This window comes from Aquarana catesbeiana, linkage group LG08 (genome assembly GCF_042186555.1).
Source record: "Aquarana catesbeiana isolate 2022-GZ linkage group LG08, ASM4218655v1, whole genome shotgun sequence".
Lineage (NCBI taxonomy): Eukaryota > Metazoa > Chordata > Amphibia > Anura > Ranidae > Aquarana > Aquarana catesbeiana.
Window position 1 is genome coordinate 86355560 of NC_133331.1, and position 27626 is coordinate 86383185.

Here is a 27626-nt window from a genome sequence, read left to right on the forward strand (position 1 = left end):
GGTCAGAATTTCCGACAACAAGGTCCTATCACACATTTTCCGTCGGAAAATCCGACCGTGTGTACGGGGCATTACACTTTAACAAGCTGGAAAAACATCTTCTGTACTGCAATTAGCTAAAGTAAAATTGTGTTGGATGCAGCGTCTGTGTTATATTGAAGAGTTAAGCTGCCTGTGGATGGTGCTAGGTCAACAGGTGACCATTTTGTCCAGACAGACTGGGTCTAGGCAGGTACGTCAATGCTTAATGCAGCATTCAAAACGGGACCACCAAGAAATAATATGCAAAAATGATTGTTTATACCCACACGTTTATTGTTCTCCACTAGCTTTCCTTAATACTAGCTTTAAGGAAATGCAATAATTTGGAAGCTTGAAGAAATGTAAAACGCAAGGTCCATTTATTGGATCAGGATTCCCTTTAGCTGTAAAGATCACATTAGTTTATAAGGGCAAAAATCTACTTGTATATTTAGAATGTATATTTATGTTACCCTGGTCTTCCACATCACAGGATGTGACATTGCTATCCTCAAAATGAGATTCCTGGGAAAAGATCAGTATACAAAATTCACAAGAATAACGGAAGTCACCTTCAACGATGAGTGCTGGCGGAAGATTAGGGTAAGGTGAGTATATGTTATAACTTTTTGCCTTACAAGAACATTTTTGCTCTTATAAACTATAATGATTTTTACAGGGGGAGAGGGCACTGATGTATAGTGATTTTTACAGGGGAAAGGGCCCTGATCTATAATGATTTTTACAGGGGGAGAGGGCCCTGAACTAAGCAGACCTTACATTTTACTAAGAAATAATACCATTTTAGTGATTTAAATGTTATATGTTAAATTATTAGCACTGAAAAACCTGTGCAGAAATGCCAACACTCAAAGCACTTGATTTGAAAGAGAAATGCTTATTAAAAGTTTAATTCAAAATAAATCGCACCTTATTCATGGACAGCTTGTTCAATATATTTCTAACCGAAGAAGTGGATAGGTTTCTGTTCAACGCTGTCTTGTTTGTGCACATGACACAGCAGAAATGACAACCATGACAAAGTGATGATAAATCATCTTATCAAGAGCTTTAATAGATGGTGGCCATTTCCAAACATAAGTTCATGGCTGGTGTTTCTATAGAAGTCATGCTACACTGTAGATCATCAATCTTAATATAGTTCCTATCTTCCAATATTGGCTATTGAGATTCTTATTCTCCTTGCTTTTTTTTAAAAAAAAAAGGGGGATTACCTGTAAAACAATATCTAATTCTGCTCAGACATTCTTTAGTAGTAGAGTCCTCCATGCTCAATACAAAGAATGAGATTGCTGCTTTCGGAGCTTGCAATTCTTTATCTAAGTTGTCTTCAGCTTACTTTCTGACATATACCAGAACATGATGAGCCTGAGGTTTGAAAACTGCAGAACAACTGGAGCCATTGCCTACAACATTTGGCCAAATTACTTTGATTCATATGTGGTTCCAGTTTGTTTTTTTTGCACCAATTTAAGGGTCAGATTTGAAGGGCTTTCATTTGCTTTAGAAATGCTCCTCTCCCTGTACAAGTCTATGGGAGAGGTAAAAGCAGCTGATGCAGGTGCATCTGCAATTAATTCTGAATGATCTCAGAAGCATATCAAACTAATGTTAAAAGAGTGTTGCATTTGGCCATTGAAGTCTGTTAACACAGACCCTTAAAGTAGTTGTAGACTCCATTCATGAAATTTTTACCTAAGCACGTATATATGTATTGTTTACTTATCTGTCTCTAAAGCTCTAACTGAGGTTTCTCTTGGGTGCTTCGTTCTTCTGCTATCAGCATGAGTCACTTCTGACAAGTCCTCTGACACATGAGATAACAGAGAGCTTGTCTATTCAGATTACAGCTCTGCATGTTCCTTCGTTCCTCTGCCTAAGTGGAGAGGGGGTGTGTGTGTTTCCCCCAATCAGCTCTCACACAGTGTAGTGGAGACTTCCCATCCACTGCTGAAGGAGGAAGAAAGATATCTAACAGGATCTGCACTTTCCAAAGAGTGTAGAAAGGGGAAGACAACAGTTATGCAAGTAAAACTTATGTAGGAGGATTTGTTTAATCTCTGTGTATCATCTGAGGCTATTCACTTCACTGGGTATATGTAAGGGTTTACAACCACTTAAGGCTGGTTTCACACTATCTTCACTTGCGGCTCACAGCAGGCGTCCGGTGTGTCCTCGTTCACCATTTCAGTTCTGATTTCAGCCTGAATTTTTGGCTGAACTCGGACCTGAAATGGACCAAAAGATGCGACTCCTGTGCAATTCGCACTGGAGCCATAGCGGAGATATGTAAACCAGCTCCAAAGAGAGCCGGTCACAATCTCCTGCTATTGTGAATTGGATGCGGGGGGAACCCGCATCCAATTCACAGTAGTGAGAACCCAGACTTAATGTTTCAGCCCCTGAGTGCTCACTAAACACCTATCACCTTCCATCCCTGCCAAAGAGGTAAAACGAATGTGTATATAGTCTAATGAGAGCACCAAATAAAGAGTTTAGAAACTTTTAATATTTGTATTGGTTCAATACTAGAACATAGAACAGACAACACATTTCGAGAGCTCAAAGAACCCCTCCCTTCTTTAGGACCTACATGTAATGGGTAAACAGAAGGACTCAAAAACTGAATTATTTGCTATACAGGTTATAGCCATATTCATTAAATGAGTTTTTGCCAGTAAAACGAACTCTTACTTTAACACTCAAACTAATCCTACCGATAAACCTTGCATTAAAGTGGTTCTAAAGGCTGAAGGTTTTTTACCTTAATGCATTCTTTGCATTAAGGTATAAAACCTTCAGTGTGCTGCTACCTCTCCCAGCCCCACCTTATACTTACATTAGCCCAATCTCAAAATAAGAGATGTGCAGGAGAGCAGAGGCTCTCTCCATTCTCATTGGCTCAGACACAGCAGCTCCCGCTGTTGTCAATCTCAGCCAGGGAGCCGGGGGCGGGACCAAGCTGAGCTCTGTGTGTCATTCTGACACACAGAGCTGGCTCAGGAGCGAACATGCATGAGTGCCTCTATAGCAAGCAGCTTGCTATAGGGCACTCAGCAGGGGGGAGGAGTCAGATGTGTTGGCGGGGACCTGAGAAGAGGAGAATCAGGGCTGCTCTGGGAAAAACCTTTGCACAGAGCAAGTAAGTATGAAATGTTTGTTATTTTAAAAAAAACAGCAACGAATGTTTACAATCACTTTACTCCTCCCTATGACACTCACACAAACTCTCGCAGTAACCCTTCCTGTAACCCTTATAATAACTCTTCACCTCCTCACTAACCTCCCTGTAACTCCAACATTAATTTCCCTTTAAGCCTAATACTCCCAGTAATGCTCACAATAACTTCCTATAATCTAATAATACTACCCCTCCTTGTAATCCTAACATTAACCCTTTTGTAATACTAACTAATCCTCCATATAACCCTAACGCTAATCCTCCCTGTAGTCCTAACAGTAACCCTTACTGTAACCCTAACGATAATCCTCCTTTATATAAATGTAACCCTTATTTTGCATACTTACCTCTCCTGCTCAAGGATCTTCTGTGCCAAAGACCAAGCCTTCCTGTGTTAATTTATACCAGCTTTAAAGTCCTAGGGTCTACTTATAAATATTTTCACACAAGATTCATGCAATATTCACCCAGGATTCACACATACACTATATTGTCAAACGTATTGGGACGCCTGCCTTTACATGCACATGAACTTTAATGGCATCCCAGTCTTAGTCCGTAGGGTTCAATATTGAGTTGGCCCACCCTTTGCAGCTATAACAGCTTCAACTCTTCTGGGAAGACTGTCCACAAGGTTTAGGAATGTGTCTATGGGAAGGTTTGACCAGTCTTCTAGAAGCGCATTTGTGAGGTCAGGCACTGATGTTGGACAAGAAGGCCTGGCTCACAGTCTCCACTCTAATTCATCCCAAAGGTGTTCTATTGAGTTGAGGTCAGGTTTCTGTGCAGGCCATATCAAGTTCCTCCACCCCAAAATCGCTTATCCATGTCTTTATGGACCTTGCTTTGTGCACTGGTGCGTAGTCATGTTGGAACAGGAAAAGGCCACCCCCAAACTGTTCCCAACATGTCTTAGTATCCTGATGCCTTAAGAGTTCCCTTCACTGGAACTAAGGGGCAAAGCCCAACCTCTGAAAAACGACCCCACACCATAATCCCACCTCCACCAAATGATTTGGACCAGTGGACCATAGACATGGGTGAGTGAGTTTGGGGTGGAGGAACTTGACTGGCCTGCACAGGGTCCTGACCTCAACCTGGTAGAACACCTTTGGGGTTAATTAGAATGGAGACTAAGAGCCAGGCCTGCTAGTTCACCATCAGTGCCTGACCTCACAAACGTGCTTCTGGAAGAATGGTCAAAAATTCCCATAGACACACTCCTAAACCTTGTGGACAGCCTTCCCAGAAGAGTTGAAGCTGTTATAGCTGCAAACGGTGGGCCAACTCAATATTGAACCCTTCAGACTAAGATAGGGATCCTATTAAAGTTCATGTGCTTGTAAAGGCAGGTGTCCCAAAACTTCTGACAATATAGTGAATTCAATAACAAAAATGTGTGAATCTTGTATGAAAACATTTAGAAATACACTTCCTAGTGTGAGACTCTACTAATCTATTGTGTATTGAATAGATTGAGTCAACACACACAAGTACTCAGCAAAGCCTGTGTCACATTAAAATACATGCAGGTTGCACTATTTCTGCATGTTTAACACTGCTTTATTGTGTATCTGTGCCTGATTTAAAATTTAAAGGGTAACTCTGCCTTTAGACCCCCCCAAAAGCTAGGGTTTTTCTACCCCACAAGAGCTGTCCATTTTGAAATTGGTGAGGCTCCGCCCACACAGCGCATCATTCATTCACAGAGATCTGTAGAAGACGAACTTGAAATGCTCAATGTTGATCACTTCACTTGCAGTTCATTGACACATCCTCCAGCTCTCCAAAAAAAAGTCCATACCTTGGTGAGGACATGGAACTGGAGGAAGAGTCTAAAGGGGCAGTTGCAATACTTTGCAGACTCATTTGAAAGAAAAAGAAAAAACATGTAAATATGGGTGCATTTATTACATTTTGCAAAAGTTTGAAACAAAGAGGGAAGAAAATGGAGCAGTTGCCCAAAACAACCAATCAGACACTTGATCCTATTTTATATCCTACACAACAAATGGGCTACTCCCTAATTTTTCCTTTGTATTTCTACAATATGCAAAGAAAATACATGCCTATCTATGAACACACTACAATTATTTTTTAGTTTCGACTATCTTTCCCTAAACTGACAGAAAAGGTAAAAATAACATCAAGGTTCCCTTGTGCATGGACAAAGGTCACATTTCCAAAAGCAGGAAACAAGAGTGTCTAAATTAAGGCATCTGTCAAAAAACATTGAGATTTGTTATTACAGTCTACAAGGCTACATGTACTAAGGACTAAGAGTACCTTCAAAGATCAAAGAGAACATTATATTTGAATGCTGCAACAAGCAATTTATAACTTTAATGTCTTGAACAGTCTACATTTCTAAATAATGTATCACCTTCAGCCTTCAATTGCAAGAAAAAATGCACAGATGTCTTATAATAAATTTCATTAGTACAGCACATGCTGGCTTCTTCAATAAGACATTGTAAAAAGCAATGACAGTGCGCACAGTGCAGTAGAAATCAGATTATCACTAAAGAAAGTCAGAAACCAGTGATGGATTAAAGTATATGTGGTCTCATTAGTTTAAACGTCAGGAGTAAGACAGGACACCCAAATCTCTTGCTCTGCTTGCTTTTACTGTAATGCCCTGTACACACGACCGGTTTTGCCGTCGGAATAAACTCTGAAGCTTTTTCCGACGGAATTCCGCTCAAGCTGTCTTGCATACACACGGTCACACCAAATTCCGACCATCAAGAACGCAGTGACGTACAAAACGTACGATGGGACAACGACGTCTCGTATTTGCTTCAGAGCATGTGTCATTTTTGGTAAGTCGGAACAGTATACAGACGATCGGTTTTCCTGATAGGAATTTGTTCCGTCGGAAAAACATAGAACGTGTTCTCTATCTAAGTCCGTCTGAATTTTGGACGTAAAAAGTCTGATGGGGCACACACGGTTGAAATACATGATGAAAAGCTCAGACTTTTTCGGAAATTCCGACCGTGTGTACGGGGCATTACTCCAAAAATTTTTATGTACCTTCTTTAAAGTGGTTGTTAAGTTAGTGATGACAATTACTGGCAGCCCCTCTGTAATAACAAGATATACTGTGCAGTGTCTTTGTTTTTTTTAAATCATGCAGCTAAATACCTTCTTTCACATCACGTGACATCCCACCACACTCCTTCCCCAATCTGAGGACTACAGGGGGAGGGGCTGAGATTCCCCTCTGACGCCAGCTGGGAGGTCACGTGACCGCACAGCGGCAATGTGAAAGAAGGTATTTAGCTGCATGATTTTAGAAAAACAAAGACACTGCACAGCATATCTTATTATTAAAGAGGGGCTGGCAGTAATTGTCATCACTAGCTTTACAGACACATGGAATAGCAGCAGGAGGGGAGGGGAGGAGATGGCTCACAGACTAGGAACTGACAGGAAAGGAGGGAGGGGGACAGAGGGTGAGGGGAGAGACTCTGAACACAGCGGAATATTGGAGGTAAACTGTATTATGGATCAGCAACCATGATTACCGTGGTCAGTTCACATAGCAGACACAGGAACAGGCAGGATCAACCAGGTATTTTACAGCATAGAAAGTGACAAAAAAGCACTACACAAGCACTGTGCTGTTTAACATGCTTTAAAGGAATAGGATCTTTTTTTTTCTTCTTCTTCTTTAGGGTTACGATCGCTTTAACTTTTATTCTGTAGTTGCACAGACTCATTCATGTCCTCCCTCCTCATAGCAGGGGGGCATGTCTACTGCAGGAGGATGGGCATAGTGTGACATCACACACAGCAGGAAAGCATGTTCCCCACCTGTATGCCACAACACAGCAAGACTGGCAAGGGGGCATGGCCACAAAACTGACCTCAGGAGATGCAGGCATGCTGGTTGGAGGTATAGTGTGCCTGTACCTTCTAACAGTGATCCCAGGAGTGCAAACTTACCACAAAAGTCTGGAACTGCATCTGTGCTTGATGTGGCTAGTATGATAAAGGAACCAAAGAGAAACTAGCAGGATCATCAGGTACATCGCAACAAAAGATTCAATTAAATGATTACAGGCTATACCTTCAAAGAAATATAGATATAAGCCAACATATTTTAGAAATCTTCAGTTATGGGTATTCTTCCGATATTCACATGGTGTGTGACCTACTTAAGGCAGAATGAGGCTCTATGTGGATGGCCAAGCTTTGTGTTAAAGATGAATATTTGAGCTGCCGCATCCTATACATTGCTCTTTGTCATATTGAGTAACTATTGTCAATTTATTGTGGAGGACACTAAAATGATTGTCTTTCAAGGGGTCCTCTGAGCATAGAACAATTCCCAATATACACCTGTGCGATTTCTTAAATGACAGCCGAGGAATGCATGAAAAGAGAAATCACATTATTGTCTATGGGGCTGGTTCACACCTATGCAATGTGCTTCCATGCAACTTAGAAAACACTTTAGGTGCTTATTTTTAGTGCAACATTGTGCTTTCTCAGCCCTATAGACATCAATATGAGCACGTGAAAAATGCAGGTAGATGCTTTGTAGCTTTTTGCCATGTTTTTATGCATAATAACAAGTCATCTCTTACTATCAATATCTACTTAAAACAGGTGGAAGATGGACAGAATAGGCCACACCAGGCTTGATACTGAAGAACTAATATGGCTCGTAAGGACAAAGTCATTGCTTTACAATTCCAGCACCAACATTTACAAGGATTGCTGCAAACGACAGAGGGGGTTTACATAGAATGGGATACAGAATCTTCTCTGCTTTTTCTTCTATCAACAGTTAGGAATTCTCCTGTCAAAGGTCAGAAACTAAAGCCCAAAGCTGATAGGCCAATCATTAACACATACATTGGGTGGTCACAACTATGGACTTCTTGTGTTGATGCCCTGCAGAGTATTCTGGTGCCTCCTATAAACTTATCCAATAAAGCTGTGCCATTCATTTTGTCCAGGGAAAGATTTTTATGTCCTAAGGCACCCCTTTGCAGCCAGAGTTCCATGGAACCCTATCATTCCTCCAGAGTTTGCTACGGGTTCTTTGTGCAGTGGGCAGTGGTGGACTGACCTCCTGCCTGATGGTACCTGCGTGGTTTCATGGCCAACATCACTGGGCTGAACCATAAATCTAGTTTAGTGAAGACTCCCCTCTTTTCTCTCAGATGAATAAGCACTGACACCAATAATTTTTCTAGTCTATAAGTGCAACATTTTTCTTAACGACCAGCAGTTTAAGGGGGCCTTTTTTCTGTTGATCATAAATGCAAGGAGCACCTTTTACACTGAACACCAATGTAAGGAGGCCGTTTTTTACTGACTACTAATGCAGGAGCACCATTCTCTGATAAGAACCAATATAAGTGGCATCAATATGACTTTTACTATGATTTTCCTTGTATGCATTTGTAAGCGGGTTGAAGTTAAGCTAGTTAGATGCTGCCCTAGACAGAAGGGTAACAGTGAATGCCCTTCCCAGTTCTTTGGTTTTGGTTGGTTTTCTTTTGGTCTAACCCACTGGTCCTGTGTTATAAAAGAGGGACAGTGATCCGAAGCCAGAGAGAGTGGAGAAAAGAGAGGGAAGGAATGTCGCCTACTGCTAGCACGAAGATTCCAGCACTGGGAAATACCATTAATGGATCCTTTTCATCATATATGGACAGCACCTTTGCAGGTATGCTGGGGCAGCTTATAGAGTTAGGGTTAGGGACGTGGAAGAAATAATGTTCTCGCATGTTGGACTAAAGAAAGTCAGAAACCAGTGATGGATTAAAGTATATGTGGTCCCATTAGTTTAAATGTCAGGAGTAAGACAGGACACCCAAATCTCTTGCTCTGCTTGCTTTTACTGTAATGCCCTGTACACACGACCGGTTTTGCCGTCGGAATAAACTCTGAAGGTTTTTTCGACGGAATTCCGCTCAAGCTGTCTTGCATACACACGGTCACACCAAATTCCGACCATCAAGAACGCAGTGACGTACAAAACGTACGATGGGACAACGACGTCTCGTATTTGCTTCAGAGCATGTGTCATTTTTGGTAAGTCGGAACAGTATATAGACGATCGGTTTTCCTGATAGGAATTTGTTCCGTCGGAAAAATATAGAACATGTTCTCTATCTAAGTCCGTCTGAATTTTGGACGTAAAAAGTCTGATGGGGCACACACGGTTGAAATACACGATGAAAAGCTCAGACTTTTTCGGAAATTCCGACCGTGTGTACGGGGCATTACTCCAAAAATTTTTATGTACCTTCTTTAAAGTGGTTGTTAAGTTAGTGATGACAATTACTGGCAGCCCCTCTGTAATAACAAGATATACTGTGCAGTGTCTTTGTTTTTTTTAAATCATGTAGCTAAATACCTTCTTTCACATCACGTGACATCCCACCACACTCCTTCCCCAATCTGAGGACTACAGGGGGAGGGGCTGAGATTCCCCTCTGACGCCAGCTGGGAGGTCACGTGACCGCACAGCGGCAATGTGAAAGAAGGTATTTAGCTGCATGATTTTAGAAAAACAAAGACACTGCACAGCATATCTTATTATTAAAGAGGGGCTGGCAGTAATTGTCATCACTAGCTTTACAGACACATGGAATAGCAGCAGGAGGGGAGGGGAGGGGAGGAGATGGCTCACAGACTAGGAACTGACAGGAAAGGAGGGAGGGGGACAGAGGGTGAGGGGAGAGACTCTGAACACAGCGGAATATTGGAGGTAAACTGTATTATGGATCAGCAACCATGATTACCGTGGTCAGTTCACATAGCAGACACAGGAACAGGCAGGATCAACCAGGTATTTTACAGCATAGAAAGTGACAAAAAAGCACTACACAAGCACTGTGCTGTTTAACATGCTTTAAAGGAATAGGATCTTTTTTTTTCTTCTTCTTCTTTAGGGTTACGATCGCTTTAACTTTTATTCTGTAGACTCATTCATGTCCTCCCTCCTCATAGCAGGGGGGCATGTCTACTGCAAGAGGATGGGCATAGTGTGACATCACACACAGCTAGTTAGATGCTGCCCTAGACAGAAGGGTAACAGTGAATGCCCTTCCCAGTTCTTTGGTTTTGGTTGGTTTTCTTTTGGTCTAACCCACTGGTCCTGTGTTATAAAAGAGGGACAGTGATCTGAAGCCAGAGAGAGTGGAGAAAAGAGAGGGAAGGAATGTCGCCTACTGCTAGCACGAAGATTCCAGCACTGGGAAATACCATTAATGGATCCTTTTCATCATATATGGACAGCACCTTTGCAGGTATGCTGGGGCAGCTTATAGAGTTAGGGTTAGGGACGTGGAAGAAATAATGTTCTCGCATGTTGGACTTTGTTACATTTACTGCCACTTTTGCCAGTGCAGTTTTTAAACCTTGTTACCGCCTGGTCTGAAGTTACTTAAAGGGGTGTAATGCATGTAACTGGCACCATTCCACAGTTCAGGTCACTAAGGTACTTTGGGGTATGAAGACATCAGTATAGGAGTTATTACAGTGTGAAGATACAAGTAGTTACCTAAGGTGATAAAACTTTACCAAGCAGCCTGTTATAAGCGTATGCCTGAGATAGGTGGGATAGCCTCCTACAGGAGAGAGTGGTTGTCAGCATTGTCTCCGTGAGCGGTCTGTCTCCCATAGCAATGGTAGTGGACTTGAGCCGCAGAGGTCCCTAGCCTGTGTCCAGGTACGGAAGAGTGAAGTGCACGCATGGAGTCCATAGACAAAGTTTAAAAACACTTACAAAAGACATAATTAAAAAGGGCTCATCTGTAGATGGATGGTCCTGGTGGGTTCCTGGTGGGGATGGTCCTGGTGGGTTCCTCGAGCTCCAGTCTGGATGATGTGTCAGCGGTGTAAGGCTGAAGGGGAAGCTGTTCAGCAGATGGTTCGTCCTGTGGCCATCAGGGGGAGGCTGGGGCCGGCGTGGAGCGCACAGAAGGTGTATGTGACGTCACGGGCTGTTCAGCGACTTCCGGCTTCCGGGTACACTCCGGGGGGAGGGCTCACATAGAGGGAGGATACTTGCTGTGAGGGAGTTTGTGGATAGGCTATCCACAAACTCCCTCACAGCAAGTATCCTCTCTCTATGTGAGCCCTCCCCCCGGAGTGTACCCGGAAGCCGGAAGTCGCTGAACAGCCCGTGACGTCACATACACCTTCTGTGCGCTCCACGCCGGCCCCAGCCTCCCCCTGATGGCCACAGGACGAACCATCTGCTGAACAGCTTCCCCTTCAGCCTTACACCGCTGACACATCATCCAGACTGGAGCTCGAGGAACCCACCAGGACCATCCCCACCAGGAACCCACCAGGACCATCCATCTATAGATGAGCCCTTTTTAATTATGTCTTTTGTAAGTGTTTTTAAACTTTGTGTCATTAAAAGTATTCACTAATACTGCACTCAGGTGGCGCTTCCCTTCTTCACCCTCTCTTGCATGTCACAGAGCCAGCTCTCTGAGGATAGCAGCCGCCTTCTAGATCCATTGCTCCATCAACCTACTCCACATATTTTGAACTGCTACATCTTTATTAACCCTTGGACTGCCAACCTCTCTTAGTCATATAAACTCATAGCCATATGCTCCTAACTGTCAGACCCTCATTAACCCCTGGGCTGCTAACATTTTAGCCATGGACTATATGCCTGGCCAATCTGATTAATCCTGATTATTGTATACTGTATATGCGCTTGAAGTTATTATTATCTTTATCTGTTTATCATATACGTATAAGATTTTATCCCAAAAAGGGTTACCGCAAGTACCCCGAATATGAGTCATACTGGCAGGAGCCTGCAAACATCATCAGCATGTATCCAGAATGGAAGGATCCATCCTATGAAAGAGTGTGGGGCAACTATACCACCTAGAAAGAATACGGTAATTGCACTCTGTGGCATAGGAAGACATAGACAGCTTGTATGTGAGCACCAGTGTTTTGTCCCAGTCCAGATCATCCAACTCAACCTGTAGTTCCCATTTCAGGAGAAATGGAGGTGGGAGTGCATGTGATAAATCATTAGAAGGTCGCGTTAGAGAGTCTATGAAGGACCGTGTGTCCATGTAGTGTTTCAATTGCGTGTATTCTAGCTAAGCAGGTTTATGACAAGTTGGGAGTATCCACGAAAGGGTGATGAGAGTCTGACCCTCGTGAACTGTCCAGTCAGTGCCAACAAAAGAAAGAGGAGCCCATTTCTGTAGGGAAAAAGAAGAAAGACCAAACAATGGGCTCATAGGACTCAGTCTAGAAGAGAGCAGACTCCTACCGAGATACTGTAGGTATCCCAGATCTGGAGCGTTGCATGTACCATGAGGGTAATAGGTCTTTTGGGAGGCGACAGTCCGGTTCAGTCCAGGTCAGGGAAGTAACCTGAAGAAAGGATGTAATTTTCCAGTCAAGTCTATAATTTAGTGAATGTGTCATGGTATCAATCAACTAGCCTAATTAAAGAGACCGCATGAAAATAAGCAACAGTTGGGGGTAAAGCTACACCTCCCCTGTTCTTCGTTAGAGACAGGATCATCTGTGGAATCCTAGGCTTCTTATGATGCCAAAATAAGTTTGCCTTGAGTTAGAGAAGGAGAAAAGCCTGGAGGTGGGGGAGCTGGGATAGCTTGAAAAGTATACAGTAATTTTGGTAGAATATCCATTTTAACAGCATTTATCTGCCCGAACCATGATACACTATATTACCAAAAGTATTGGGATGCCTGCCTTTACACACACATGAACTTTAGTGGCATCTCAGTCTTAGTCCGTAGGGTTCAGTATTAAGTTGGCCCACCCTTTCTGCTATAACAGCTTCTACTCTTTTGGGAAGGCTGTCCACAAGGTTTGTCTATGGGAATGTTTGACCATTCTTCCAGAAGCGCATTTGTGAGGTCAGGCAGTGATGTGGACAAGAAGGCCTGGTTTGCAGTCTCTGCTCTAATTCATACCAAAGGTGTTCTAACTGGTTGAGGTCAGGACTCTGTGCAGGCCAGTCAAGTTCCTCCACCCCAAACTAGCTCATCCATGTCTTTATGAACCTTGCTTTGTGCACTGGTCCAAATTATTTGGTGGAGGGGGGATTATAGTGTCGGGTTGTTTTTCAGGGGTTGGGCTTGGCCCCTTAGTTCCAGTGAAGGGAACCCATAAGGCATCAGCATACTAAGACATTTTGGAGAATTTCATGCTCCCAATATTGTGGGAACAGTTTGGAGATGGCTCCTTCCTGTTCCAACATGACTGCACACCAGTGCACAAAGTAAGGTCCATAAAGACATGGATGGAACGCATCCTGGTTTGAGTCATTTTATTCCCATGATTATTGCTGAAAATAATTTTACTATGTAGAATTGTGGTATTAAATTAAAGAATACAAATATGGTCTCCTTACAGTATTTGAAACCTATGGCAGATAATTTATGTTTAATATAACTTATTAATCATGCTAATGTGCTGGGTTCTGTAGATGTAAATTATGTTTTTGATCAGGGGTTCCTTTAGTGTATAAGGATTGTAAAAGGCTGTCCCAGGGAACCCCCCCCCTCATTTTCTGCAATCTGTAATAAAGAGGTTGCCATTGCTGACTTTACCCTATACTGGTTCCCTGCTGTCATGCTTATCCAGAGGCTCCAGTCATTTCTAGGTCGCTGAGAGTTCTAACCCGTCCCAGTATGTTAACTTCATATCCAGTGGGAGTAAATTTTAGAGGATTCTGAATTGCATCAAAGTGCATTGTGTCAATGGCTTTCCATGTGGTCTAAAATGACATTGCCAATACCTCGTTTTTTTTCCTGTTAGCCCATATCACTATAGATCATTGTATTTCCTTAAAAAAATTTTGCCCACTTAAAAAAATGCAGAAGTAGATAAATAGATTTAAGATCATATGTTTAGTATTAAAATATGTGTGTTTTTCTGGAGTTCTTCTGTAAAGAGTGGTGGTACAATGTTTCTAAACGTTTAGAAGTTGTAAAGTGGCAGAGTGAGAATTGTTTCCCTCTTTCTATAGTAATCCTGTTATATGTGCATATAACATTTATATGCGTATTGGCATGAAAATTATACGACACCCTCAAGGGGGGATTCTAGCATACATATGGAATCCAATTGCCTGGCTATTACAGTGAGAGAGTTACCATGTAACACAGGAAATAAAATATTTCCTTCATTAAAACTATTTTCCTATTTGACTGCAAGTCAAGTAGATGGAATCAGCTTCAATAATGCTCCATAGAAAAAAAACTGTCAATACTGTCAGCATCAATAAAGTGCTATGATCATAATTACTGCTAATAAGGAAATGCTGTAAAATTCAAATTAAATAATAGTAAAACATTGGGTAGCAGTGTTGAATTTTGCTGCTGTTCAATTTTTTTTCCAATTGGAATGCAGCAACTTTGTAAGATAATTCATCAATTAATGCAAATATGGGGAGTTTTGTATGTCACTTATTTATGTTTTTGCTCCTTTAAATCAAGGGCTAAAGTGTTATTGCATTGTCAGATATTCTTCACCATCGAACCCGCAGATGCATGCCACAATCTGCAGTTTAAAGTGACCCTGTCACTAGGTGAAAGAGACCAGCAGATCCTTGTAAGTGAAGAGGAGGAATACTCGCCTTTCCAGCATACTTCTGGGTGTAATAGTGTGTCCCCTACGCCTCTACATAGGTCAGTATGTAAAGAGTTGCCTCAGACAGGTTAATCAAGAAATAGGGGTGGGTACCATCATGCTTAGTAGTTGAATATTGGAAGGAAATACCTAGGGCTGCCCCAAACATGCCCCCGGCATATTAGAGAAATTAGGACTATCTTGGTACCCAAGGATTAGGCCAAAATTATAATAAAATAATCAATTTATTAAGAAAATGACATGGTTAAAAATAGTTTGTACATAAAGTAATTGATAAACAGTTGGTTACAACCGTGCATAGTAAATACAAATGGTTCCAAAGGAATGGATGAACCCCATGGATAATGTGGGGAGCTGAGATGTAGATCTAGATGCAGTCTTCTACATGTTTCGTGGCTACATCGGCTTCCTCATGAGGAGTCAGTCATTAACATCTACAAGGTAAGTACAATCTCATAATCATATAATCACAGATAATGTTTAATAACAAAGAAAGAAAAACAAAAAAATATACAAAGCAGTATATATGGTATTAATCCAGAGTTTTGGGGATCCATAGATTCATGTGTTCCTGACCAGTGGAGACCACAGAGCAACACTTGTTGAGGAACCCAAACGTAATCCCCCCACGGCGGACACGGGAAACACTTGAGGGCATTGGTTGCTGTAGTTTTAAAGAATGATAATATAATAATAAGTGGGAATAATTGTCTGTTAACAAAGACAGACAACACAGTGTGTGTTCCATTGGGGACAAAAACAATGAAACCAAAATAGAAAAAAAGAGGGGAGGGGGAGAGAAGAAGGACATTAAGGGAACAAAGAAAGCGGGAACAAGGAAGGGAGAGGAACGGGGGAAAAGGAAGAAACAATGAAAGGAGGGGAAGGGAAAGAAAGGAGGGGAATGGATGAGGAGGGAAAGGAGGGAACAGGTAAAATGGGAGAAGGGGGAGGGGAGGGGGGGAAGGGGGGCCCGGGGAAGAAAAGGGGGCAGTAAAGGAGGAAGGGGAAAAAAAGTAAGGGAAAAGCGGGGAGGGAAAGGGGGGGTTTGGTTGGGGGAGGGAAAGAAGGACAGAAAGGCAGAGGAACAGGAAAAAAGAGAGGGAGGAGGAAAAAAAGAACAAAAAAGATAATGTAAAGTAAAGGATGTACATAGGTCAGTTGTGAGGTAGGGGTTGGTGAGAGGAAGCACACCTTGCAGCATGGTATGTGGAAAAGTTGGATAGAGAGCGAAGATTTATCAGACTGCTCACCAGAAAGGTGAACATTCTCCTTCTACAGGGTTCTTCCGGTCTAAGATCCTTCAGCTGTCCCAGTCCCTTTAATTATTTTGTTAATTACTTAGAGCACTGGTGTGGACAAACCCATGACTGTTGGAAACCTAATCTAGGTGCCTTAAAAAACATTCAAGGCAAAATGAAAGGTTTCACTTATGGTGACTTTCCTCAGACACAGAGCCCACACCAAAGGCATCTGTGAGCATCCCTATGCTGTTTCTGCTTGACTGAATCTGTCCCTAATGCTAGGCCTACCTCTCCCTCACAAATGGTTCTCTGTTCCTGTCTGTAACATCCCACACTTCAGAGCTCCACCTTTATAACCCCTTATGTGTCAAAAATGGCTGCCCAAATCTCGAGAAAGCTCTGTGTAAAATGAGACTCAGGCTCCCAAACTACATGCCAGGTTCTCCTCTAGCACCCAGGAGTGAACAATAGCAGTCATGTGACCACTTTGTTTACCACAGAAGTAGAAAGTGATTTAGTGATTGATGCATCATCACTTACTAGCCCCGCAAATCTGACAGAGCAGAAGTGTGCCTTTAAGATACCAGGGGCTATGCTAGAACTTGACATCATGCTGGTGTCTCATGGTTGGCCAAGAGCTGTCACAAGGTGGTTGGAAAAGATTACCATAGCCTTGTGTGGGTTCCAGCAAGTTAGATTGGAAATTACACAGGGTTTTCCATCCCACTAACTGAAAGGTAAATATAAACTGCTAGGGAGAGAGGAGCTAGGTGAACATTTTACCTTGCCCCATATGAGGAAAAGAAAGGTTCATTTTAAATTGTCACATTAGTTTAGAATAATCTAAATCTGAAGGTTCTGCTTAAAAAAAGCTGTCAACGCATTTATTTTTTCCACCTGTCTTGTTAGTGGAGTCCCTGGACTTACCAATAGCCTCAGTTTTGATGTATGCACGATAAATGGATGACAGCACACTGGAAAAATCCTTGCGGTATCTTTATTGATTCATAAATATTGACAGCAGATGTGAGGTATAAAAACTTCTTATGTGTTTCACGTCTGCAGGCATTTATTTATAGTCTATGAGTAAGCCCCTCCGGGTGTGAAATGCGTGAGAGGTTTTCATTTCTGTGATCTGCTGTTTTGCCAATTTTTATGAATCAATAGAGATACTACAAGCATTTCTCTGGTGTGCCACTATACATTTACCACGCATACATGATTCTTTAATGGCGAGCTGGAGCTGCAGGCAACTGTGGACAGACCTCACACAGCTCTGTTTTTCTCTATATTTTGAGTGGCCCAAATCTGAATTGTGAAAATGCAGTCTGATGTGTTCCATGCCAGAATCACGGTGCCACCCTTGGTCATTGCAGGAGGAGAGCATAATGTGTAAAGAGGCTACAGTTCAACCTTACAGTGAAATCCCTCATGACTATAGCTGCTACAAATTAGTAAAAACTGGTTTTGAAAGTAAGCACAGGGTGTGCCAGCTGTGCCTGGGCACACCCTAATTACCCCATGCGGTGCACACTCCCCCTTCTCCTTAGTCAGTTTCTCTGTCTAAAAAGTGAGATGTCAGGGGTCTGTTTAGACCCCTGATATTTCACTAAAGCCCCCCCAACGGGGCTCCTAAAAAATTGTAAAAAATAAAAAAAATTACATTGTAAAAAATAAGTTAAAAAAACTTAAAAAATAATAACATAAAAAAAATAAAAAACTACTGACGCTGTTCACTGCCCTACTGACAAAGAATACTGCCCTACTGACATCGTCCACTGCTCCAATGGCTGACACAATCCACTGTCCTCCTGACACCAACCTCTGCCCTACTGACACGTCCACAGCTCTACTGATGTGACTGGAAATGTAATAATTTCCCTTTGGGATTAATAAAGTATTTTGAATCTGAATCTGAATACTGATACTGTCCGTGTTTTAATACATTTGAAAATGTTATATCTATGTACTGTATATACACATACACGTGTGTTTGAGCTTTGGAGTGCACACCCTAATGCAATAGGCTGCACACACCTATATCTGTAGGAGTTGTTGTTCAGCTAACAATTGACGGGTATTTATTAACTAAAGCCCAGCGCTCCAGTAACAGAACACCTCTTGACTTTCTGTATTGGCTGTTTCCTCTAACAATTCTTATGTGCCATATGGCAGACCTCCATTCTCCATGGACTAATAAAAAGTAATGAATACAGACTGTTTATAAATCCAGGCAGTTAAATAATCACATGCTGACCAGTGCATTTGAAAAAATAAGTCTAGTTAATTGGTGAAGTAAGAGTAATGGAAAAGCATTTTGATTTATAATATACTTTGCAGCTGATCTTTTTTGTTGCTGCCAAGCAAATAAATGTACTTTTACCACAAAAACCCATAATAATCGAGGGATAAGTGTAAAAAAAAAAAAAAAAGGGGGAGGAAGGAAGATGGGACTTGTTCCCATGTGCAGCAGCCCTTGCTTCCCCTCTGAATAGCGAGTTGCGGTGACAGGCAGTTAGGGGGCGATACATTGCCTTTTCTCTGCCTATTTTAACCCTAAAAAGGCTGAACCAATGCATCACAGCTGTGTGTATTGCACACAGTTGCAGGGCAGTTGTGGTGTAGCCCATACACTTAAATGAATCACATTCAATTTGAGGTTTCATTTTTGCTGCAGCGGCATGGCATACCCTTCTTTGGAAGGGTGGTGGTAAAACCGTAGCTCAACCTTGTCTTTTTACCGCCCCTGGCCATCCATGTGAACAAACTTTAATAGTGCAGGTTTTGCCTATTCCGGTTTAGTTTTTTATGAACTAGTAAAAAAAGAATCAGATTGGTCACCCTGGGCAACAAATACATTTTTGTCCCTCATTCTTTTCCTGTAGTTTAACCACTTAGCACCCACCCGCAATGTACTGCAGACGGGCAGCCCCTGTGGGCAAAGTGACGCAACCATAAGTCACTGCCTACTTCTGGGTTTAGGACGTCAGCATGCTCACTGCCCGCCTGGCACCTGCAGTGGTTGCACACAGCAGGAGCCTGTCAGCAAGACCCAGCCAATGATTCGTGGCCAGGACCTGCTGATCGGCTGTGTGCAATCACAGCCCAGAGCTCTGTACAGAGAGAGCAATCTGTCAGTTTCTGAGAGATCTCTTAGTAAAAGCAGCACACTGTACACACATTACACATATTTAGACACATATTTAACCCCTTGATTGCCCTAGATGTTAACCCCTTCCCAACCAGTGTCATTAGTACAGTGATAGTGTATAGTATTATCACTGATCACTGTATGTCACTGGTGATGTCAGTGGCAATAAATCAGTTCCCCCCAGCGTCAGTTAGTGTCAGATTGTCCAGTACACTATCGAAGTCCCAATTTAAGTCGCTGATCACCGCCATAAGTAGTATAAAAAAAAACTTCAGTATAAATACAATAGTTTGTAGGCACTATAACATTCATGCAAACCAATCCCAGATAGCAAGCAATTGTGCTGCAAGATTGAAAATGACTTGCTAAGCTTTTGCTAGACTTACCAGGTTTCACAAGTTTGTTGCACAATTGCAGCAAATCCACATTGCATGACTCCAGATCAACTTTCTTTGCAGACATTCTGCAAGTCTGCTGTATGCTTTAGTTCAGTTATGTTGTGCAACAGTCACCCCACCACAGGGGTCACTGTAACTTGCAGAGCTGTAGACTCAACACTGCAACTTTCTCCTTAACAGGAGGTTCAGACAGCAATACAAACTGGCAGGTGTTCTAATCCCTCCACATTCTATCCAAAAGTAAAAAAAAAAAAAAAGTTTTACCTTTAATTATAATTTAAGGCTAGGTTTCTTTAATTGTAATTTTAGGCTAGGTTTGTGTAAGACTAGGTTTCTGTGTTATATGTATTGTAACTAAGGGATCTCAGCCTGCCCCCATTTTGTCCCTCTACTTTTACTTTCAAATTGTTGCTTTTTAGCTTGTGTAGCTAGGTGCTGAACTACAGAAACATAGAGAACAAGATGTTGTGTTGCACTCCTACAGTCAGCAGAGGGAGAACTAAAGCCAGGAAATCCTGTCAAATTTTATGCAGAAACCTGAGAATCATGGGAAAGGTAGTCTGAAACATCAATCAGAGAATGGTACTTTTGGACTTTTACAATACAGTTCCCATAAAACATTGAGGAGGAAGGGAAGTGGTGGAACAGCTTTTACTAGACTGCACTGGAAACCTCTTCCTCTTTGCAGCGTGGGAGTCGATGTGTGGTCTTGATTGTTACTGCTAGCATCCACTAAGCCACCTGGACTGAACCCATACCAACCCTATACTGCATAATACCGAACATTTATTGCATCTGAACCATATCTACCTTGCACCTGTGCGGAGACTATCCCACACCTATGCTGTACCTATACTGCATGCAGGTTAACTGGGAATGTCATTAAGTATACCAACACTCTTTAAAGGGCCCCAATGATAGCAGGCAGAAGAACATTTCAAAGAACTGCCCCTCCTGTAATAGTTATTCTGCAAGCCCCCTTTGTTCCCCTGTCACACTCCTTCCTCTACCATCCTTCTTTTCTTTTTGACAGTGCATACCCAGGCAGTCTAGGACTAACATTGCTGCCATAAATGCGGTAGATTAAACTTTGAATGCTAATTTGTAGTCCTGTGAGCCTCCAGGTAATTGACCAAATCTGGTCTCCAAAATAGTATATCTTTGCAAATGATCAGCTGCTAACGTTACGCATGTCTCATAACCATGCAAAATAGCTAAACCAAATTGTACACACGCTGCACTTATCAAAATAAAAAATAAGAAATTTCCACTAAAATATTAATAAAGTGATATTGTGCTTAACATATACAAAATCTATTAATAACTATTAATACTATACTATACGTTAATGTGCAATAAATTTCAATGAATAAATAGATAGGTAAAAGTGCTCCAATAAGCCTGTGTATTGCAAATATTCCACAAAGCTTGTGCAATTTTCAAACATTAATAGATAATTCAACACAAACATCCATGCGATTTAGTGTTGCATCCAAGCATATCAGTACTGCATCTATGCAATATGGTGTTAGTGCAATGTTCGAGCAATAAAAAGTTAAAAAATACAAAAAACGCATCCATGCGATTTGGTGCTACATCCATGTGATTCTATTCAATTCAGTGCTGTCTTGCTGTGCAATGATTAAATTAACAGTCCGATTTAGTGTTGCATCCATGCATTTCAGTGCTGCATCTATGCAATATGGTGTTAGTGCAATGTTCAAACAATAAAAAGTTAAAAAATACAAAAAACCGCATCCATGTGATTTGGTGTTGCATCCATGTGATTCTATTCAATTCAGTGCTGTGTTGCTGTGCAATGATCAAATTAACAGTCCACAGATCTTCCACAATCCATTCATGTGTTATGGTGAATACAAACTAAAGTGCTGTGCGCTCATGCAAGTGCTCCCCCCCCAGGTGATAGCCCCTCACCTTAGGGCGTGCGATATTGCAATTAAGCTTGGTCAGAATGCGCCTTAGAACCTCTCTGGGTTCGATGTCATATGCAGGGTCCTGGATAGATTTGCACTGGTGCCTCTGTTCCTCACAGCAGTCCCCTTTGTACAATAACAAGGCGCTTAAGGGCGCCACACTAAAACAGCAGAGACAAACGGGCAACAGCAGTAATATTTGGTAGATTAAACTTTACTACTGCTCACTAGGGATGAGCCCTCGGTTCGACTCGAACATCGGGTGTTCATTTGTTCTAAAATTAACCAAACATATGTGGCGTTCGTGGAAAATTTGAGCACCGCAGAATGCCCCATAATGCACTGCGAGATCGCAGTACATTGCTGTATGATGATTGGCCAAAGCATGCACCTGACCTGCATGCTTTGGCCAATCACAGTGTGCTCTGCTGATAGAGCCATAATTGACCAAAGGAAGGGTGCCTTTGGCCAAGCAAGGCTCGGGGGGACTAAGTCCATGCCTCACACTATATAAGGCTGCTTAAAGAGCGGCCATGTGTAGTGTTGTATATATATATATATATATATATATATATATATATATATATATATATATATATATACAGTCAGGTCCTTAACTATTGGGACACCAAAGAGTTTTTTAAGGGAAAGAAGTGGAATGTTATGCAATGGCCAAGTCAATCACCTGACCTGAATCCGATTGAGCATTCATTTCACTTTCTGAAGACAAAACTGAAGGGAAAATGCCCCAAGAACAAGCAGGAACTGAAGACAGTTGCAGTAGAGGGCTAGCAGAGCATCACCAGGGAAGAAACCCAGCATCTGGTGATGTCTATGCATTCCAGACTTCAGGCTGTAATTGACTGCAAAGGATTGCAACCAAGTATTAAAAAGGGAAAGTTTAATGGATGATTGTTAATCTGTCCCATTACTTTTGGTCCCTTAAAAAGTGGGAGGCACATATACAAACTGTTGTAATTCCTACACCGTTCACCTGATTTGGATGTAAATACCCTCAAATTAAAGCTGAAAGTCTACAGTTAAAGCACATCTTGATCATTTAATTTCAAATCCATTGTGGTGGTGTATAGAGCCAAAAAGATTAGAATTGTGTCGATGTCACAATATTTATGGACCTGACTGTATATATACTCTGCATTTAGCATAGACTATATATTCAGTGTTTACTCTATATTCACTCAGTGCAGGCAGTGTATTAATATATATATATATATATATATATATATATATATATATATATACACTGTGGGGACAGAACGTATTCAGACCCCCTTAAATTTTTCACTCTTTGTTATATTGCAGCCATTTGCTAAAATCATTTAAGTTCATTTTTTTCCTCATTAATGTACACACAGCACCCCATATTGACAGAAAAATAAAGAATTGTTGACATTTTTGCAGATTTATTAAAAAAGAAAAACTAAAATATCACATGGTCCTAAGTATTCAGATCCTTTGCTGTGACACTCATATATTTAACTCAGGTGCTGTCCATTTCTTCTGATCATCCTTGAGATGGTTCTACACCTTCATTTGAGTCCAGTTGTGTTTGATTATACTGATTGGACTTGATTAGGAAAGCCACACACATAGGCGTGCGCAAGGGGTGTGCCTGGGCACACCCTAATCTTGGAGTTGGCAACCCATCAATTGTGGGCAGGTGACAGGTAAGCCACAATCCTTACTTGCCGACCCTCAGAACCTGGACAGGATAGGCGGCTGGAGTGGAAATTAAGGGACCGACCTGTATTTTCTTCTGCAGCAGCTGAAAGTAGGCTTCTCCTCTTCCTCTTACCGATATTCAGCTGCCACGGGAGGAAAATACAGGGGATTAGTACCAATGTATGCCACCCCTCTTGTCCCATTTCCTTTTCTTTCTGCTGCCCAGGTCCCCCTGTGTGCTCACCTGCTCCCCCCCCATTGTTTTAGGATAACGAGTGGGGAAGAGGCCCGTTAATATGTCACAAAGGCATATGTTTTGGAGCTTTGAGGTGCACACCCTAATACAATAGGCTGCGCACACCTATGGCCACACACCTGTCTATATAAGACCTTACAGCTCACAGTGCATGTTGGAGCAAATGAGAATCATGAGGTCAAACAAACTGCCTGAAGAGCTCAGAGACAGAATTGTGGCAAGGCACAGATCTGGCCAAGGTTGCAAAAAAAATTCTGCTGTACTTAGGGTTCCTAAGAGCACAGTGGCCTCCATAATCCCTAAATGGAAGATGTTTGGGACAACCAGAACCCTTCCTAGAGCTGGCCGTCTGGCCAAACTGAGCAATCGGGGGAGAAGAGCCTTGGTGAGAGAGGTAAAGAAGAACCCAAAGATCACTGTGGCTGAGCTCCAGAGATGCAGTCGGGAAATGGGAGTAAGTTGTAGAAAGTCAACTATCACTGCAACCCTCCACCAGTCGGGGCTTTATGGCAGAGTGGCCCGACAAAAGCCTCTCCTCAGTGCAAGACACATGAAAGCCTGCATGAAGTTTGCTAAAAAAAAACACCTGAAGGACTCCAAGATGGTGAGAAATAAGATTGTTTGGTCTGATGAGACCAAGATAGAACTTTTTGGCCTTAATTCTAAGCGGTATGTGTGGAGAAAACCAGGCATTGCTCATCACCTGTCCAATACAGTCCCAACAGTGAAGCATGGTGGTGGCAGCATCATGCTGTGGGGGTGTTTTTCAGCTGCAGGGACAGGACGACTGGTTGCAATCGAGGGAAAGATGAATGCGGCCAAGTACAGGGATATCCTGGACGAAAACCTTCTCCGGAGTGCTCAGGACCTCAGACTGGGCCGAAGGTTTACCTTCCAACTAGACAATGACCCTAAGCACACAGCTAAAATAACGAAGGAGTGGCTTCACAACAACTCCGTGACTGTTCTTGAATGGCCCAGCCAGAGCCCTGACTTAAACCCAATTGAGCATCTCTGGAGAGACCTAAAAATGGCTGACCACCAACGTTTACCATCCAACCTGACAGAACTGGAGAGGATCTGCAAGGGGGAATGGCAGAGGATCCCCAAATCCAGGTGTGAAAAACTTGTTGCATCTTTCCAAAAAAGACTCATGGCTGTATTAGATCAAAAGGGTGCTTCTAATGAATACTGAGCAAAGGGTCTGAATACTTAGGACCATGTGATATTTCAGTTTTTCTTTTTTAATAAATATGCAAAAATGTCAACAATTCTGTGTTTTTCTGTCAATATGGGGTGCTGTGTGTACATTAATGAGGAAAAAAAATGAACTCTAGTACTCTCTATTTTGTAGAAACTCCTGCTATTAACCTGACTTTTAATTAATCAATTGGTGTTAGAAATAACTCATATGAAAAGCTAAAGCCCTCACAAATGATGTTTAATGCACTGAAATAAATTAGTTTCACTGAAAAAAGATTTATCATTTAATCAAGACAGACAGGTCAAATTTTGGCAAGACAAAAGTTTTGTCGCCTATACAGAAATTGAACAACTTTACTGAAAATCCAAAAATATGTCAGCAAATTAAATAGTGGTGCTGTGAGATCCAAATTTAATATCTTGTATGACTTCCATGAGCTTGAAGGACAGCATCCATGCGGTTTGGCAAGGATTCATACAATTTATTGATGAAGTCATCAGGAATAGCAAAGAAAACAGTCTAGCATGCCTCCCAGAGTTCATCAATATTCTTTGGTTTCGTCTTCCATGCTTCATCTTTCATCCTACACCACATATGCTCAATGATGTTCATGTCTGGTGACTGGGCTGGCCAATCCTGGAGCATCTTGATCTTCTTTGACTTAAGGAACTTTGATGTGGAGATGGAAGTATGCGATGGAGCACCATCCTGCTGCAAAATTTGGCCTTTTTTATGGTTGGGAATATAAGAGGTAGCTAAGATTTCTTGGTATTTTAGACTATTGATGTTGCCTTCCACATTGCAGATCCCTCGCACACCCCCATACTGGATATAACCCCAGACCATGATTTTGCCTCCACCAAACTTCACTGTTTTCTGGGTAAATCTCGGCTCCATGCGGGTTCCAGTAGGTCTCCTGCAATATTTGCGGCGACTGTGGTGTAATTCAACAGAATATTCATCTGAAAAATCCACCTTCTGCCACTTTTCCAGAGTCCATCCTTTTAGCAGGCTGTGGCCCTTGGCAAATGCCACACTGTTTTTCAATTAGCTTTAGTTTAGTGCTGGCTTATGGGCACTGATTTGACCATGGAGGCCATTTCGAGACAAAATCCGACAAACTGTTCCGGTTGACACAGGGACTTCAGGTGACCAGGTCTCGTGGAGCTTTGCTGCAGTGGAAAATGGGCTGGCCTTGGATTTTCGTGCCAACAAACGGTCCTCTCGAGCAGTTGTCTTGCGGGGTCGGCCTGACCTGGCCTTGTCCAAAACTTCTCCAGTCTCTTCAAATCTTTTTTTTATCCTCTGAACTTGACGCTGAGACACATTGAAGGTGTCTGCCACACCAGCAGTGGATCTGGTCTTCAGCCTCTTGATAATCAACACTTTAGTCTTAATCTTAGGCATGTTTGCAGAGGTCTAGTTGCAGTTGAGAAGGTCTAGTGTACTGGTGTTCTTTTTATACACACCTGAGACCTAATTGATCCATTATTAGTCACAGGTGAAGCTCATATAACAAGGCGACAACACTTATGTCTTGGCAAAAATTGACTCAATGGGCTTTACCAAGCTGTGAATATTAGAATACTTTTTGTCAGTTTCGTTTTGCACTGAAACATTATTACAAAAGCTGTTGGGATTAAAATGACCCATTTCTTGTAACAAAATCTTGATTAGAAATATATTTTAGCGGCACTTCAGGTCAATTTGTATACAAGCGACAAGACTTTTGTCAGGGACTGTATACTCTGCATCCAGTGTAGCCTATATCTACAGTGCATTCCGTGGTGTACTGTTTCTAATACACTTCAGGTGGTGTATTAATATATATATATATATATATATATATATATATATATATATATATATATATATATACAGTCTAGTATATACAGTTGTGCTCATAAGTTTACATACCCTGGCAGAATTTATGATTTCTTGGCCATTTTTAGAGAATATGAATGATAACACAAAAACTGTTCTTTTACTCGTGGTTAGTGTTTCGCTAAAGCCATTTATTTTCAACAGAAACTACCCAAATGACCCTGATCAAAAGCTGGGGCAGGACCCGAGTCCCCAAACACGTTTTATGACAATAACATGCATATAAGCCTTTAAAATGAGCACTTTTGATTTTCACGTTCGTGTCCCATAGACTTTAAAGGTGTTCACGTGTTTGAACAAATTTTTTGCCTGTTCGCATGTTCTGCTGCGAACCGAACCGGGGGGTGTTCGACTAATCCCTACTGCTTACTGCTGCGCTTGAGATGGCTTTGCTATCGTTCATGCTGATCTGGATGCCAAATATCATCTTTTGCCTAGTCTTTACCCTTAATCATTTTATATGCTAAGGGCCGGTTCACACTGGTGCGATGTTAGGGATCGGATGTGATTCACACCACACTGCAGTGAAAATCACATGCGATCTTTGTGTGATGCGATTTCAGCCATAAAGATTGTATGGCTGAATTCGCATCAAATTCGCACAGGGCCCTTTTTTTTGTCCGCAGCAGAATCTGATTCCTGTCCGAGTTTGAAGATCGAACTGCGATTTGCGAACTGATTTGGGGGTGTCATTAACTTTTAACTGACACTCCCAGCAGTTTGCATAGGGCAGTGTGAACTGCCACCGGGAGACATGCGCAGTGGATTTGCAGGGTTCCCGCATCGCAGCAGTGTGAACCGGCCCTAAATTGTGTAATTACCATTAATCCATTTTATGCTTGCCTAGTTACCAACCATATTTGGTCCCAATATAATAAGTTTGCCTCTACCACCTGATTTTGTGCCTGTTTTCTTTGATATAGTGCTACTACTGGGTACTACGTATTACTTATTTGGATATCATCTTTTCTTTGGCAAAAATTCTGCTTTATGTTTTTTTTTTTTTTCTAAGTTC

The 27626-nt window shown here is 41.9% G+C and overlaps 1 protein-coding gene across 3 annotated transcripts in view; it reads right to left on the reverse strand.

Moving 5' to 3' along the window:
- The window catches only part of ADGRA1 (adhesion G protein-coupled receptor A1), a 1332527-nt gene that overhangs the window by 1276349 nt on the left and 28552 nt on the right, over positions 1-27626 (reverse strand). The gene's annotated exons all lie outside the window — the stretch shown is intronic.